Source organism: Falco peregrinus, chromosome 7 (genome assembly GCF_023634155.1).
Source record: "Falco peregrinus isolate bFalPer1 chromosome 7, bFalPer1.pri, whole genome shotgun sequence".
Taxonomy (NCBI): Eukaryota; Metazoa; Chordata; class Aves; order Falconiformes; family Falconidae; genus Falco; species Falco peregrinus.
This window is the reverse complement of record NC_073727.1, coordinates 32295709-32312082: the sequence shown is the minus strand read 5'-3', so window position 1 is coordinate 32312082 and position 16374 is coordinate 32295709.

The following is a 16374-nucleotide window of genomic DNA, read 5'->3' as shown; positions in this document are numbered from 1 at the left end:
CCACACAGGTGGCTTTCACTTCTGCAGACTGACTTGATCTGCCTTTGCCTTCAGCAGCTTCTACGACCCGTTGTGTGAAAGTCCACACAGCAGCTTCTTTCCACTTCTGATGGTTTCCCACAACATGACAGGATTAATTGGTAAACAGAACATATTGCTGCTCATGTTGTGGGGCCTTTTGGTACAAGTTATCTCCTTGGGCAGTGCTCAAAAATTTCTGCTTTCTGGCTAGTCCATGATCTCTTCCAAGACTCCTGGGTAGTTGGAGTTCCCTGTCTGAGCCCATTGCATGATCAACACTACCCACTCATTCCACATAGCTTTGGTTGCGTGACGTGTACATCCAGGGCAGCACATCCAGGGCAGCACAGGCAATCATGATGCCAAGAGGACATGTGCATCTGTACCATCTACTTCCAAAGCAGCTCAAACGCCCTGCTACACTGCTAATATCTCCTTTTCAGACAGGATTTATGTTGTATGACATTCCGATGAAATATATTTTAATGTATAAATCATTTATAATGAAATATAAATATATGTTACCTATATAAAATTAAAATACAATTCTAATATATTTAATGAAATTGCACTGGATAATCTGATTTAGGTATGTAATAAATAGATATCTCTCCACAAGTAATTCTTACCTCTCATTAACTTTTGCAGCTTTGAGGAGAATAAATTGCTTATATTTGTCACGTTTTTGCCTCAGTAATGCAACATTAATGCAGATATATGCTCAAGTAATTTCTCAAGCTAGAAGAATTAGTAGTCCTAAAACAAAAATGCAATTATATTTAATCTAACATATAGCTAGCTAATACACTAGCTAAAGTGAAAACTAGTTTTATAAACTGTTGGGTCAGTGAATTAGATGATTCATTGCAAAGGTGTTTTCTTATTATATGATTTATATTGAGTTTCAGTAAATTATTTTTTGCAGTATGTTTAATTTTCATTTTGAAAAGTTGAATTACTATAACATTCAGAGAATGCCAGATATAAAACTAGCCTTTAATTTTTGAGAAAAAAAGCAATCCTGTTATTGGAGAGGTGGATTTCTGTGCATTTCACTGAGTAAAATACACTCCATCTCAAAGGCTCCAATGTAGACCTGTTTGCTTGAATTCTTTTAATTTGTATTTATGTTGTTGAACATACTGTTAGTCATTAACCTAGAAGCAGCAGTGTCACCTGAAAAAGTAAAGGGCTTTTTTTCCTAGCAAATGAAGGCTGAAACAAAGTTTGTGGTATTAAGCTCTATGCCTTTTTAAGGAAGAGAAGCTCAGCATCCCAAAAAGCTGACAGTTTCAGTTGACGTCAGCTATACCAGTAACAAGTGATGAATGGGAAATAGACCAGATTTGAGGGCAAGCCTTGATCTGAATGTCATCAGAGATCTTTGGGGGCTTCTGCCTTGTGAAGCCAACATGGGGTTTTCCCAAGCATGTGGTTCAAAAGTAACGTCTCTTTCTAGAAAAGTAAAAATCTGAGGAAAGCAGAGAAATTTAGCAACTGATAGAGCCTTGCCCTTTCACAGCCACTGCTGGAACACCATTGCATTAGACTTGTTTAGGCACCTGTGTGAAATTTCATAGCTACAGGCTGCAGCTCAACAAGTCAAAAGCACGTCTTGCCAGAAAAGAAAGCAAAGCTGTATTTTGCCAATATAAATAAATACAATTGAAAAACATGGTCCTAATAAAAATTCAAAGAGACTGTAGAAGTGAGATAACCTAAGAACCCTACAATTGGAAATATCCCTGCTCCCAGTACAATTGAGGAATCTAAGTTGCTCCCAGTAGAACTGAGGAATCTAATTTTTAAATCCTAACAAGAAGATATTTGTACACTTAGAAATTCACAGTATTTTCTACACTGCTTTAGAATACATCACAGTCATCTGCTGGGAGATTTTGGTTAATCTTTCCCACCTTCAGCTGGAACCAGAAAGGATAATAGTGATTCTGATTTGTGTGTGCTGAGTGTCTAGTGAGGCACAGGCAAGACACTGGTTTGCTGCTTGCCATCCACTTAGCATGCGGTACAGAAATTCACTCCAGCTCAGTGAGGAACACTCTAATACTATCCAATTTATAGTACTTCATTACAAATGCAGCATCATAACCAATTTCTCTCTTTCAAAGAAAAGATGATGTTACTTCTTTCTGGCCTGAGCAGGTAGCCAAGAGTCTGAAGTCTTATAGTTATTTCAAATGGAGGAGAAACTGGCAGAGTCCAGCATATCTTAGATACAAATCAGTTTATTACAAAAAGTGTTTGAAGTTACCTTTCCTGAAAACAAGAGAAATTAAATAGCAAGGGCAGGTTTCTCAGCACACAGGTCAACATCCCTTTCTGAACAACAACTAGACCAAAATTCTCTTTCCATTTTCACCCATGCCTATTCCTAATTGCCTTTTGTAGACTTTCCTCTCACATATTTCAGTCATTCTGCATCCCACAGATCTGAAAACCACCATACAGAGAAACCCGTTTGTGCTGTGTCTTTATTTTAGATGGAAGCGGTTTCAGCTCTCTGAACACCTACAAAAGCATAATCATTTCTTGCCTTCATCCCTCACAAAGACCTGTTGTTAAATCCAGAAGCTTTTAATAACATTTACCCAATTATAACAACATCTTGGTTTTGAACACTTAGCAACAACTACAAAATTGCCCATTGCTGCAAACAGCAGCCATATATGGCCCCGTCCTCCAACATTTATCTTCAGCAAAAGGCAGATAAAGATAAATTATCCTGCTCTTTGGAGATAAAGAAATGGCAGCGTTCTAGTTCTCATATGTTTTAGTGCTTCAGCCACAGAGTGGTGCCATGATAAAAAAGTAATTGACTTAGAGTGGCCATGGGCAGACAGCACAACGTGACACTGTGGGTGCTGGAGGAAGGCAAGCTTGCTAGTAGTGCTGTCTCTGGAAATCCTGTCAATGGATGAACTCTATAAAATATACAACAAACAGTAGTATTGATTCATGCTTAGAAAAACCTTGAAACATTATATTACTTGTCTTTCATAGTGCATTGCTGGAATACTGTTTTCTTTGTTGTGTAATAACCAACCAAACACGCTTTTCCTAACTAGCCTTATCTTCTAGTTCTGAAGCTTTGGTATACTACGGGGCAGACATCTATCTAGATGTCTGTATGTCTGCAGTGCATGTGAATATCTTGAAGCCTTGATCTTCAAGTGAGCTCTGCACCAATTCATCTGTAGAGATGGTCGTGGTTACTCAATGCCAAAATATAATCTAGCTCCTGGTTTTTTTGGATGTTCTGACAAATACGGCAAATCTTCAGTTCAGGTTTGGCATATTCAATCCAAATACTTGGAAACAGAACATCTTAAAATCACCATTTAAAAACATCCACTGCCAGTAGCCAACAAACAAACTATCTATTTCTGTTGTTTTGGGGTTTCTTTAATGAGATATGTAATATTTACAAAAAATACTTTGAAATATAAAATAAAATCCATCAGGGATTTTGAAGCAATGTTTATAATTGATTTGGATAAGCTCAGCTTTTAGGATTACTTTCTGCTCCTTTTTAAAATAACTGGATTATCTGAAGGATGAAGAAATCTTTGACCTATATATTCCAGTTACTTTCTTTCTTCCATTTACTTGTCTTTAAAGCATATTAAGACAAGCTAACCCATATAAATATCTTGCAGAATATAAGAACCAATTTTAGTCATGCAAAAAGTACCTGTGTACCAAAGGAAGACAGATGGACAGATTTTTATTTTAGCACATATTGCATGGCAGAAGGAAACCAGTGGAAAGCAGGACTTACATTTCTCGCTACCCCAGAAAATTACAATCACAGAATTATCCCAGAAAATTCTGATGAAATAAGAAAGAGACAAAACAAAGAAAACCAAAAAACAAACTAACAAACAAAATCTTCATGCTGTTTATACTGTTACCTCTCATATCAGTGTTGGTAACAATGCTCAACAAAGCTATGAACTTAACATATTATCAAGGAGAAAGGACAGACCAGAATGTGGCAGCTTAATTTGTCAGTGAATTCTACTTCCTGTAGGGAGGATGTGACAGACAGATGAGAGTAACACATGGGGAAAGTGTTCCTTACTAGGAAGGAAATGAGGTGGACGTTGTGTAAGTATTATTGAAGCTGAAGCACTGGTCCAAGGTTGTGAAGCAATAATCCTTTTGCAGCCAAGGACCACAGCTAGCTCAGCTAACCTCTCCTAAAAGTCTAAGGAAATCTGAGTATCTTTCTGCTTCAGAACTTCTTACCCTTGCGTGGGACTGGCACATGGTGAGGCTGCAGGGAGCCAGTCCCAGGCCGGACAGGCAGCCGAGGTGGTGCCCTGGCTGTCCACAGTGCCAGTCCAGCCATCTTAAAGTACCTATAAGGTGAGTCTCCTGCATTTGCAAACACAATTGATCTTTTTCTTCATTCTTCTGTATCTTGCCTCCACCACCCTTACATCCCTTCTTTCTTTGATCAATGAGTTAATTTGGATAGCACAGCTATCCTCTGCCTCACCCACACGAAATACACATCGTATTAGCTGCTAAATGACACAGATGAAAGAATACCTGACTGACCTAGAGAGTGGTGAGTTTCAACTGTTACCTTAATTTTTTTTTCCACTTACTTACCTCTCTGACATACCTCACTGAGAAGTTACTACCATTATGACCACTGGAAAATAATATGCAAAACAGAAAAAAGGCACATGCACACTCCTTTAGTGCTCTTTGATTTCTTTTTCTCTGAATGAATGAAATGCCCCCTTCCCCACTTCCGAAACAAAGAGATTGAATTTGGAAAGAAAATAAGCAACAGTAATATTTAATTTTAGGAATAAAGTCACAATATTATTTTCTTAACCATAGGCAGTTTCCCTACCAGACGTAGGCATTTCCAAACTGGGACGGGGGAGGGCACTACAGAGTTACACATGGATCTGAAAGCCGAAGAAAACGCTTTATCCAACAAGTAAATTGACTCTAGAATTATTTCAGGCTCATCATGTATATCTGAATGAAAAAGACACTTTGATAGAGCCTATTTCAATTGATTAAATCACTTCCTTCGTCTTTGGGAAAAGCTGCTGAAGCCAAGCCTTGCTTTCGTGTTTTATCATCTTTCATCCAAGTAAGGAAAAACAGATCCTTTACAATAGTTTTCTAAGAGTATATTGGTCTCTGAGAGAAATGGAGACATTGTGTGAACCAGACTACTATGTTTAGGCATTAGTGTTGTTTGTCTCTAGTCAGTCAAATTAATTTTTATGGTAAAAACAATACGTTTATAAGGTCCTTGCTCTAACTGGGCTAATACCACTAAAGAACTGACACACTTAGATAATGGACTGCAACCCTCACTGCACTTCCAAGAAATTTCCTGCAAGCTTATTTGCAAATTTACCACACTTGCTCAGGATTTGGCTGCTTATGGGAAGCAACAATTCATCTTCATGTGCAAAGGGAGTGTGTTTTGTCAACAGAAAAGAACAACACACATCTATTTACATAATTAATTACCATCAAGCTCACAGTAGCATAAGAAGCTGAAACAATTCTTCCCATTTTCTGCCTGTCAGAGTGTACTATCACAACTGAGAACATGCACTGAGGTCCTTCTTTGTAAAAGCACATCTGAATGAAGACTCTGTTTTAATTATAACAACTTTTGTTTTAGTGGATAATTCTGTAACCAGTAGTAACATTCATAATGGCAAGGCTATAATCAGACCTCATGCATTAGTGGGAAAAATTATTACTGCAGAGATCAGGAAGGCTTTATGAATAGATGTTCAATGGAGGTACAAGGTTCTGTGTTTTTCTGGAGACCTTTTATACTCTTCCATAGCACACAACATGTAATAAAAGAGTAAACGTAGGTGTGTTAGTCATTCACAGGATAGTTATGAGGCAACAGTATGCATTGTCTGTTAGTTTTAGGACACATGAGGAAAAGCAATTCTAACAGAGGTGGGGAGGTGTGAATGCCACTTTACAGGTGACTGATGCAGTTCTGGTCCACTGTTCTGGTCAGCTTTGATGAAAAAGATGAGATATAAGTGGAGCAGATCAAAGGAAGGCTATCAAGGAGCTGTGAAACACTTGAGCTGCAGGATGTCTTGTACACAGTGAACAAATATATACCCCATGCTTGGGCCTGACCTTGATATGCATCCAACTCCACATGGTAGTTCTCTCTAAAAGGAAACCCGTGTGCATAGGCTAGACAAGAACCATATTAAACAATGGTTTAGGAAGAGGCTGGGGTTTTGTATGTCTCCAAGAGAAGTCTGGGAAGGAATAATTGTCTCCTATGCAAAAAATAAAAGGCTAAACACTGGAAAAGGGTCAGACTAACTTAGGTGACAATGTTGTCACAAAAACATACGGTAGAAGACTGATGATAATGAAAATGTGGCTGCAAATTAGAAGACAGCTTCTGGTAATTCTCAGAGGTGTGCAGCGTGTGATCTCAATTCCCAAATAAATGTTTGCAATTCACTCGCACAAGTGCATAACAGCAACACCAGATGCCCTTGTTCGTCCTAGCCACCTGGATGAAATCCTCCTTATTGACATTTTAGAAGAAATATTACACACAGCAGAGCTGGAGCTAGGGACCAAAGTGAGGCGTGGAGGAGCGTGCCTGCCTGGAGAGTCCTAGAAGACCCCAGCCCATGCAAAGGTGCAGTGGAAGATCCAGCAGCAGAAGCCCTCCAAGAGCTCACTGCCCCATGGCCAGGCTCTGCTGGTTTCCAGAGGAGTACAAAAGCTTGCTGCCTGCCTTCATGGTACAGACAAGTCTCCTAACGGCTCACAAAACTTGTTTCTCTCTCCATGATCGCAGTTTCCCATGACAACCATGTTTCTCCATAGGGACACTACGCCTGACTGCCAAGAGATGGATATTTGTGAGTGCAGAAATTTCACAAGAGCTGGACCTTCCCGCAGCAGATGGGAATGGTTTGGGTGCTTGTGGTGCCCAAAGTATACACAAAGCCAATCCATTTTTCCACTTTTGAAAGAAACAACAGTGAAGACACATCGCAAACAGAAAAATTCAACTTCTTTTGAATTTCAAATCAGAATAAACAAGATATTCTCTGAAGAGTAATACCAGGAGCTTGCAAAAGCAAGGATGAGCTGTGCATTTGTACCCGTCTTGGCTTTGTGGGTGGAACAGAAAACTGGAATCACAAACGCACACCATGTGTTACAATGATTTTTTTTAAAAAAAGAGATCCAGCCGCTGTGTTAACGGATCGACACAGACTCCCCAAATCAATTGTAAGGACATCGCCATGAAAAGCAGAAAGGAGGGCAGCGCTCGGGCTGCTTGGCCTCGCCAGCAGCCGCAGTGGGCTCCGCAGCCCTGCCACCCCCCCCAGCGCTGGGGGGGCACCGCGGGTTATTTCCTCACCGCGCTGCGGTGCCCTCACCCACTCCTTCCGATTACACGCCCCGCTTTTGTGCATCTCGGCTTGCAGGGGAGAGCAAGCCCTGTGTGTTTTGTGGTTTTGTTCCCTTCATTACCATGCAGACAATATTCGGCTGTTCTCAAGGAAGGTCTGGGATCCCTGCTCTTTTCCCAGGCTTTCTTCTTGTCCATGAAAAGAGGAAAAACAAGGAGAAGCCTGTTTGGCTCCGTCTGGCCAAGCCGTGGGCTGACGGTGATGTAACGCCAAGCCCAGCAGTGACTGGCTGCAGCCAAACTGGTCATGCTCTGTCCACGCATGGCACGGCCATCGGCTGGCAGCCGCCTCACACCTCGGCCCCCACCGCCGCACAAAGGCTCCGAGGGGGGAGCATTCAACGGTGAACAAAGCACCAGCCAAGCATAAAGCTGAAGGGGATCTCCCCCTTGACGCAGAGATGGCTCCCAGCCCTCACCCAAATGCCTGCCGCGCACTCCCTGGCTCACACGGGGGCACCTGCCTGGGGCTGCAGGGATGGTGATGGTGGTGGTGATGGTGATTATTATCAGCTAGTGGAACAGGATTTTGTGAAACAGGGGCTGCCGGAGGAAGGAAGTGCAGAAGGAAGAAAATCAAATTTGGTTTTTTGTTTCACCAGATCCAAGGCCAGATCTCAAGTGATGTCAGTCAGCATAGTCTCATTGCCTTCGGTGGCAGATATATTTAAATACGTATCAGCACAAAAGGGGCTGTGATGTTGGATAACTAAACGCAGTTCACAACTGTTGCACAGTTCCTTGTTGGACAATTACTAAGCTAAATATCTACTAATATCTATTTAAACAGAAACGTTTAGGCAGTGGGTTTAAAACTAGTTTGCGGTTTCATTTTGCCTAAAAAGTACTCATTATCCTCAATGAAAAAAAAATAATCCCTAGTCAATCCTTTGGTGATTGCTCATGATCGACTCTTCAGTTATAATTTTGAAAATTAGTTACCTCCTTATAACTAGTAATAGGTTACCACAGAAAGGCACTAATACTGGTGCTTGTTGTGTGATCTTGCCAGATGCCTGACACAGAAAGGTCCTATTAAATATTTGAGGTTCCTTCGCAGTAGAAGGTAGTAAATACAGGATTTATGTTTATTAACTAACTTGTTAACTAGCTTTAGTTTTCATTCAGTATTCATTCTGCCTTCACTCAGCCCATCAAAACTGACTCCTGGGGTGACACATCCAAACATTTTGTTGCTCACAATAGTGACAGCCTCTTGACAGACCCAGGGGGAATGAAAAGCAATGGAAACTTGCAGCTTGTTTTCAGATGGGCAAGACACTGAAAGCCTATAACCAGGTTTTTCTAAGAAAACATTAGACCTTAAGTGAAAAGGAAGACCGGAAAGCATTTAAGCCGTCCACTTATCTGAAATATATGTCTCACCTTAGAACTGGATCAGCTTCTGAAGTACCAGTCAACTTACTTTTCAGAGCAATTTCCCAAGACATAGTATCATTTAAACTTGCATAATAGGTGTCCAACAGCATGCAGCTTCGTCCTTTTTAAATGCCTTCTAGATTGAGTTTGAAACGTGTTGTATTTAAATTCAGTCTAATTAAAGGTTGGAAATAAATTAATTAATTGTTAATTATAATGCAAAAGTGCCCAGATACTTGATCTGCATGTCTTTATACTCATTAAAACACAGAGTCAAAGTACAAATAAACTGTAAAGTCCTACTGAGTAAACCCAAGCTTATCACCCAGCAACACAAATATTCATTAAAAAAACCCCTTTCCTCGGGTTTTTCATCAGCCTTTTTAAGCGCTTCCAAATACATTTGTAATGTTCTTTCTGTTACAGTCCATTTCTCAAGAGTTTGCAGATGCTGCCTGTTTCTGCAGCTCAATGACAAACAGTTCATACACATAAAGTGTAATGAACATTTTCATTCAGATGATCAGAAGTTGCCTTCCAGGCATTTCAGTCTTTCATTTCCCAGTATTGGCATTTGGAGATTGACAGATAAACAATGATGAAGCCAAAACAGAGTTATTACAGCAAACCCTTGCATCCACTAGTGCATTCAGGGTCTGTCTTTCTTTACCTCGGTATATCTCATACATGCAGACACAAACATGCACGTTCATGACAGAGTGACAAAAGTACACAGCAGAGGAGCTAAAATTGCACTAGTAAAATCAGAAATTACAAGTGCTTGGAAAGGATGTCTCTATGAAAAGTAAAACTAAAAATAAAATTCCCTGATCCTGCCACTGTATGTTTTTACCCAAAATGGAGCTGGAAAGAGGAACGTTTGGTGTTGTTTTGTTATTGAAAGAAAATAAAACCCCACAACCTAGAAAATTTGAGTGTCTTCCCCCAAGCAGTTTTCTTTGCTAATTAATTTGCCTTTGTCATTAGATTTCTTTCTTTTCCTATAATAACAAGCTATGTTATATGACCTCTCTTTTAATTCATGGTACTTTTAATCTCAGGGCTTTGCTCTTCACTGCTGCTAGCTAGCAAAGTCTGCAATTAGCACAAGGTGTTACTTGCAGCCCTGTGCTGTTGGGATTCTCATTAAGACTTAGCAATTCACAGTTCAACCTAATTTTACCTTATGGCCAGTAACTCCTTTCCAAAGCCACCTTCCAACCATGAAATATGAAAACTTAACAACAGTGATTTTTTCAAGACTTCTATCTCTAGTCCTGTTCCGGGAGTTATCCGAAGCAATGGCATTCCTTGTATTTCTTTCACCATCCTGTCTTTCACCAGGTCCTCTATTTACAAAGTCAGGAACTGCTTGAGCTGTAATTTTTAACAACAAAACACTTCAAGCAGCATACAAAAAATGTGTCCAGAGAGGAGGAAGATGAGGCCTGTGAGCTGCCGCGTGGCTTTGTTTCTATCTTTGTTATCCTGCTCACAATTGCCTTCTGTATTGTAACAATACTTCCTACAAAAAAACTACCCAGTTTTGATTCTGATAATGACTGAAGAGCAGCATGGAAACAAATGGAAGGTCTTGAGAACAGATTATATTCAAACAAAGCACAAAAGACTTAAACAGGGCATTACATCACTTGTGAATCCTGGTTTGCCCTGTAATTTGTAATTCATAAAACTTGTAAACAATGTTAAAAAAAAAAAGAGGAAAAAAATGAACTCTTCATAGACCTCCAGAGAAGAAAGAAGGCACCAATCTGTACTTATATGAATAAGTGTTTTGTTGTTTTTGACAACAGTGAGCCCTATTGCCAGGGAATAAACATCTCCAGTTCTAGAAGGGAAACCTTCACACTTCAGAAAGGCAGAAGGAAGAAGAGGCTTTTCATTTTGCTGCAGGACGCTGGGTTTTGTACTTGTTTCATGTGTGGGGACACAAGCTTTCATGCTGATGGGGAAGTAAAACAGTTCTTTATGGAGTATTTTATAATAGACTATCAATCATTCCAGTATGAGTCTGAAGCAGAAGGGGAGCAAAGGAGAGGTCATCCACAAAAAAGGTTGTTTCAAGCCACACAATGAATGGATATTTGGCTGTGGGAAAGCAGATTCACATCCATGCAGACCCTGAACTTGGCCTTACAGAGCAGATAAGTGCTGCTTGTGCCAGCAGTATCTTCTCACTGAGGTCCATCACCTATAAAATAAATCCTGTAATGAAAGCAGATCACCTCATAATGCAGTCCTGGAAGGGGCTGATTCATCTAATATCTCTTGCTTACAAATGTACGGTGGGGTTACCATAGTTCAGGCAGCCTCATTAAAAGCAGTGCAAAACACGCAGAGCCTGAATGGAGATGAAATAAAAGCCCTATAGATGGCTGTTACACATAATCCATTTGTTACTATGCTTTGGGCAAACAAAGGAGCACATTGTTTGTAGAGCTGCTTTCTGCCAGCAGCAGGACAAATTCTTATATGATTCTAGTGAATATTTTACAACATTCAACAAAACGAAGAGTGTGCCTTCTTCATAACACTAGCAGTTCATAACTGGGAGAGGGATGAAGGCAGAATAGGGAGCGCCAGAGTCAAAAAGTGAGATCAGGGCGTTAGTAACAGCTGTACAAGGAAACTGAAATTCTTACTGATTCTGAGCACCTGGAGACCTGCACTGGAAGAGAAGGGATTTTTCATGATTTTACATGCATTGCATATAGTATATATAAAGTTTAGAATCTATTCCCTAACCACTAAATTCAAGTGGTTGATAATTTTGCAAACCAGCAGGTGACAAAGTCTCACTAAGTTTGGTTAGACAAAAGTATGAGGATGTCCTTGAAAGAAAAGCCAGCCAGACAGTAAAAACCACAATGGCAGGCACTGAATGAAGCAATGAATTTAACAAGTGTAGGGCTTGTCTTGTTACACAATGAAAAAGTTTAAAATTAAATTTTTATTTATAGTTCTACATTTGGCACGTATGTGAAGGCTTTTTTCTCACCCTAACAAATGAATGCAAAACATAGTTTGCAGTCTACATATTATTCGCTTTCTCATACCCTGGGTTAAATAATTCAGGTGCCGGCTTCACCCTGACCTCACTGGAGCTGCATCAGATTCTAAGCATGCTAACCTAGGTGTCAACCTAACCAATTAGCATTGGTTAATTCACATTTTTCACCACACCTTGCTTTTTTTCCCACACAAAAACCCAACAAGTAATAGCTGACATTTAGCAATTAAATAAAAGAGGAAATACAATTCACTGATAGGGAGAAATGGGCCTTGGAGGTGTCACTGAAAAATCCTAAGTAGAGAGACGTGCTGAGGAGAGGCATGGTGGCTGCCCAGCTAGCTGCTGATGGTGGGGAGCTTCTGTCACGGCCACGAACAGGGGCACCTGCTGAGAAACCAGCAGGTCTCCAGCACCAGCGCCCACACTGGATAGAAAACCACCAGGATGCACGCCATGAGGAGCCCACGGAACGTGTTCTGCTCTCCCCTGCTGCGCCACCAGCCTGCCTCCCACCCACTCCCCAGGCAAACTCCCAGCTCCCACTCCTCCTTCCCCTGACAGGACCGAAGAGAAAACTCCCGTCTCCTGGTAATAGGAATCCCCCCATCCATCCCTAGAGCTTCAGACGGCCACACACATACAGATAACACACTCTGCTTCCCCCATCAGTCGTTCTGAGGGGGGGTGCTTCACCCATACAAATATTTAGCAACAGATTTCATCAGAAAATTCCCAGAATCACATTGGATGGGACTGTGGGCTGGGGGCAATATAAGTGATTAATGAATCCTCTGCAGAACAAAACCTCCTCAGCTCTCTCACAAGATAGTTGCTATGGTTTTTTGACACTGCTTAGCAGAAATTTGCTTTGGCCAAGGGGATTGGAGGAGGAAAGAAACACAAAAAATACTATAGAAAAGTCCTCCATTGTACACTGGCAATTATTCTGAGCAAAATCCTGTGCCTGCCTAGAATTTCAAGCTCTGTATAAATACTTCCAATCAGATTAAAAAAAAAAAAAATACACCACAAAAAAACACAAAACCAACAACAAAACCAATGAGGAGATTTTGTTAAGAATAGACAGCTTGAAACCTGTGTTGTTAGCTATCAACAAAGTCTGCTGGAAGGTTTAAGCTAGGCTGATGTAAAAACAGCATCAAATATCCCCTCCTGTGAGACTAAGTTAAATGTTCTTTGCAGTGACTTAAGACTAGGTAAAATGCAGGCTTCATTGCAATCAGCTGCAACATCAGAATCTTTTTAGTGGGATATTTCACCAAAGGCTCAAGTTTCAACTGGTTTAAAAATGCTTTGTGGCAGATGGCAGTTTTCATAGCTGTAAAATATTCTAATATATGGGATGAGTTCTGCCTGAAACATTGAGCAAGTAGGAATGAGAAGCTGGCCAGGGAAGGCTTTTCAAAATGTCTAAAAATGGATGCTTCCCATTTTATAAGGCATAAAAAAGCCCGAGCAGCATGCAAGAATTTTAAGGTACCCTACCCATCTGGAAGAAGAGTCTTTCTGCATGTATTTTAAGCAACAAACTACAGGCTTTTATCACCACCCCCAACTGAAGGAAGATCCTGCTAGACTGAATATTGGAGGGTTTGCATTCAATGCTTATACAAGAGCCTAGAGAAACTGTCATCCTTCAACAGCCTCAGGGATTTCTAAATTGACTTGTAAAATCCAAAATCCACAAGATGCAGAGTGCTCCACCTCCCTAGAAACACTGTGTAAGGGTTGTCCATCTGTAGTCAACAAACATCAAACCAGAAGACCTGGGAGCACAATTCATTTGGGTTTGTACACTTAAGTCTGTCAGTATGTATTTACATGCCATAAATCAATGCTATAAAGGCAAACATCCAAGGTACCTTGGAATGGGAAGCAGGACAGCTGTGTTATCACATCACTCTGGGCTACAGGGAGAATGATTCCAGGAAAAGCAGTATGCTGACACAGCTACTCTACTACTGCTACCTGAATCTGCTTGCTCGGTTCCAGGTGGGACTGCATTATGCCACACAGAAATGGTTTTGGGTATTTTTGAAAACCCATTCCTGAATGTCAAGTAGGATTAGTCATTACTTTATTAATTAATCCATCATTTCACTAATTTCAGTGCTCCAAAGTCAGTTTTTACCAGCTGATCATCTGGCCCCAACAAACCATCAAAAATCTTAGATTATATAAAACAAAAAAAAGCTGCTGCAGTGTATATCCCTTGGCATGTACTGTGTTGGACTGGGAAGGTGTCAAGCTTTATCCATGTGGGAAAAGTTCTTCAGAATTGCTCAACAGTTTTCAGTGGAAAATGCTGTGTCAATACAAGACTTTTTTACATAGATGTAACAGTTCCAATGAAGATTTTAATTTAGAAAGTTGTTCAGTTCCAGGGTAGAAGGAGAAGGTATAGTCAGCACCATGACAGATGCACAGCCAGTGCTTGAGGGGGAAGGTGGCAGGCTCAGGTGCAATTCCCCACTTTGCATATCTCCCTGCCTGAAACTTCAACAGGGTCTTGGTTTTTTTCCAATGGGAAATACTGAAATCTCAGGATGCTTTTCAGGATGGGAAAAACTCTTTTTGCCCAGCTCCACATTGGAAACTTCCCCAGCTTAATTATTCCTGATGTCTGAGTGGTTGCTTTAAAATAGAATGAAGAGTTTATAGGGTACAAGAACAGAGCGTCCAATTTTCTTACACAATGCAAGCTGGAAGACATGATGGAGGAATATTTCAGTAATTAGCTGTAACACATTTGACAGGTAGATTCAGATCACACCACCATAGAAATGCAAATAATAGAAGGAACCTTCTAGACAGTCTTTCAATGTAGCCCTACCACTGAAGGCAACATGAGTTGCACTTGAAAAGCTGCAATTTGGCAACATTTGTAAGCACATCAGTGCTTTTTCCACTGCTTCACTAAATGCTTGGGGCTGAGATTTGCCATATTTCCAGTGGGTTTGCTTTCAATGTTTTTGGTTTTAAGTGATTCCCTTGTTATGATTTCAGTCATGCACCTACTGCATGTTCCATCTTACTTGTGACAACTCTCCCAATACCTGCTTTTGCAGGAATTGATGTACATACAGTGTTCAGTAGCACACTGGCAGTATTCATTCAGTGCAGTGCCTTTGCCATTCCCAGAACCATCAGAAACTAATTAAGCATACCTACGACGGTTAGAAATTTTGGTTATTTTTTTCTCTATGTGTTTAATTTCTACAGTTGTGATATTCACAGTATGAAAACAACATTCATTTTACACTAGGCTTCTTTGCAGACCAGCAAACAAAAAATACTAGTGGAATTCCCAGGTAGGAAGTTCCTCTAGGAGAACAAGAAAGCTGGGGCTGACAAACAAGTGAATTATCTATAGCAGTATTTTCTTGTTGAAAGCTCCAGGGGTAATCAGATAAAAGTTAGTCTTCAGCTTTTGGAAAATAAGGAAGGAGAGCAACTGATCTTGTTTAGACAGTTACAGTCCCTGTCTTCACTGTCATAGTTCCTCTTGATGCAAGCATGAGAGAGGCTTCCAAGAGGTTTTATTCCTAGACCATTATGACAACTCACCTTCTTTGGATCACTGTTTCCACAGAGGGAACTTACATGACAGTGTTAAACTAGATACTTATCCTTGAAGCTGCTATGTGCTCATCATTTGTCCACACAGGAAATGGACCACAAGGGACTACATGTACTTAGTTACCTATTTCTGTCTTTAGACAACTTCAGTTCATCACTTCAGTTTTACTAATATGTTTGCTCACTGCCCATCTCCTCCAGTCATTTCAATTTCTTCAGGCTGGCAAGTGAAAAACAATAGAAATGATGAGATCACACTCAGGCACTTCTAAGAGTCCCAATCTAAAGCAATTATTGTTGGCCTCTGGGCCACCTTCACTTTAGTTTGCATCGGCACATCTCTGAATGGAGTTTACTGGTCATCCCCACATGCTTTTATTCATGTTGCAAAGTGCTCTTGCAGAGTGCTCTTTCAGATGCAATGCAGTTGGCAGCTGCATGTCAAGGGTACTTCTAACATCCTCTAATCCAACTGCTAATGAAATGTGCAGCAGTCACATCAGCACCTCAGTACCAGCTCTCTTGTTAAAGGCGGCACTCCTGTTCAGCTGCAGTACCTGCTAATGTAGACACAAGCTCAGACAGTTAACTCCAGGAGAGAATTAAAGCACAGAAACTAAATGGAGGGAGACACCAGTCTGCTTAGGTCTAGATCTTTGATTTCCGTCGCATCCCTTTTCTGCTGGCTAGCTGAGCTAGGCTCTGAGGTTCCCTGCTGTAGGCTCCAGTTCTCCCCAGGATGTGGACTGAGACCGGCACCTACCACACAGTTCAGGATCCATCAAGTCACACGGCCTCTAGGAGCCAGCAACCACTTAATACCCAGACAGTGTGTGCTACATGGCAGTACTGCTACAAAGAA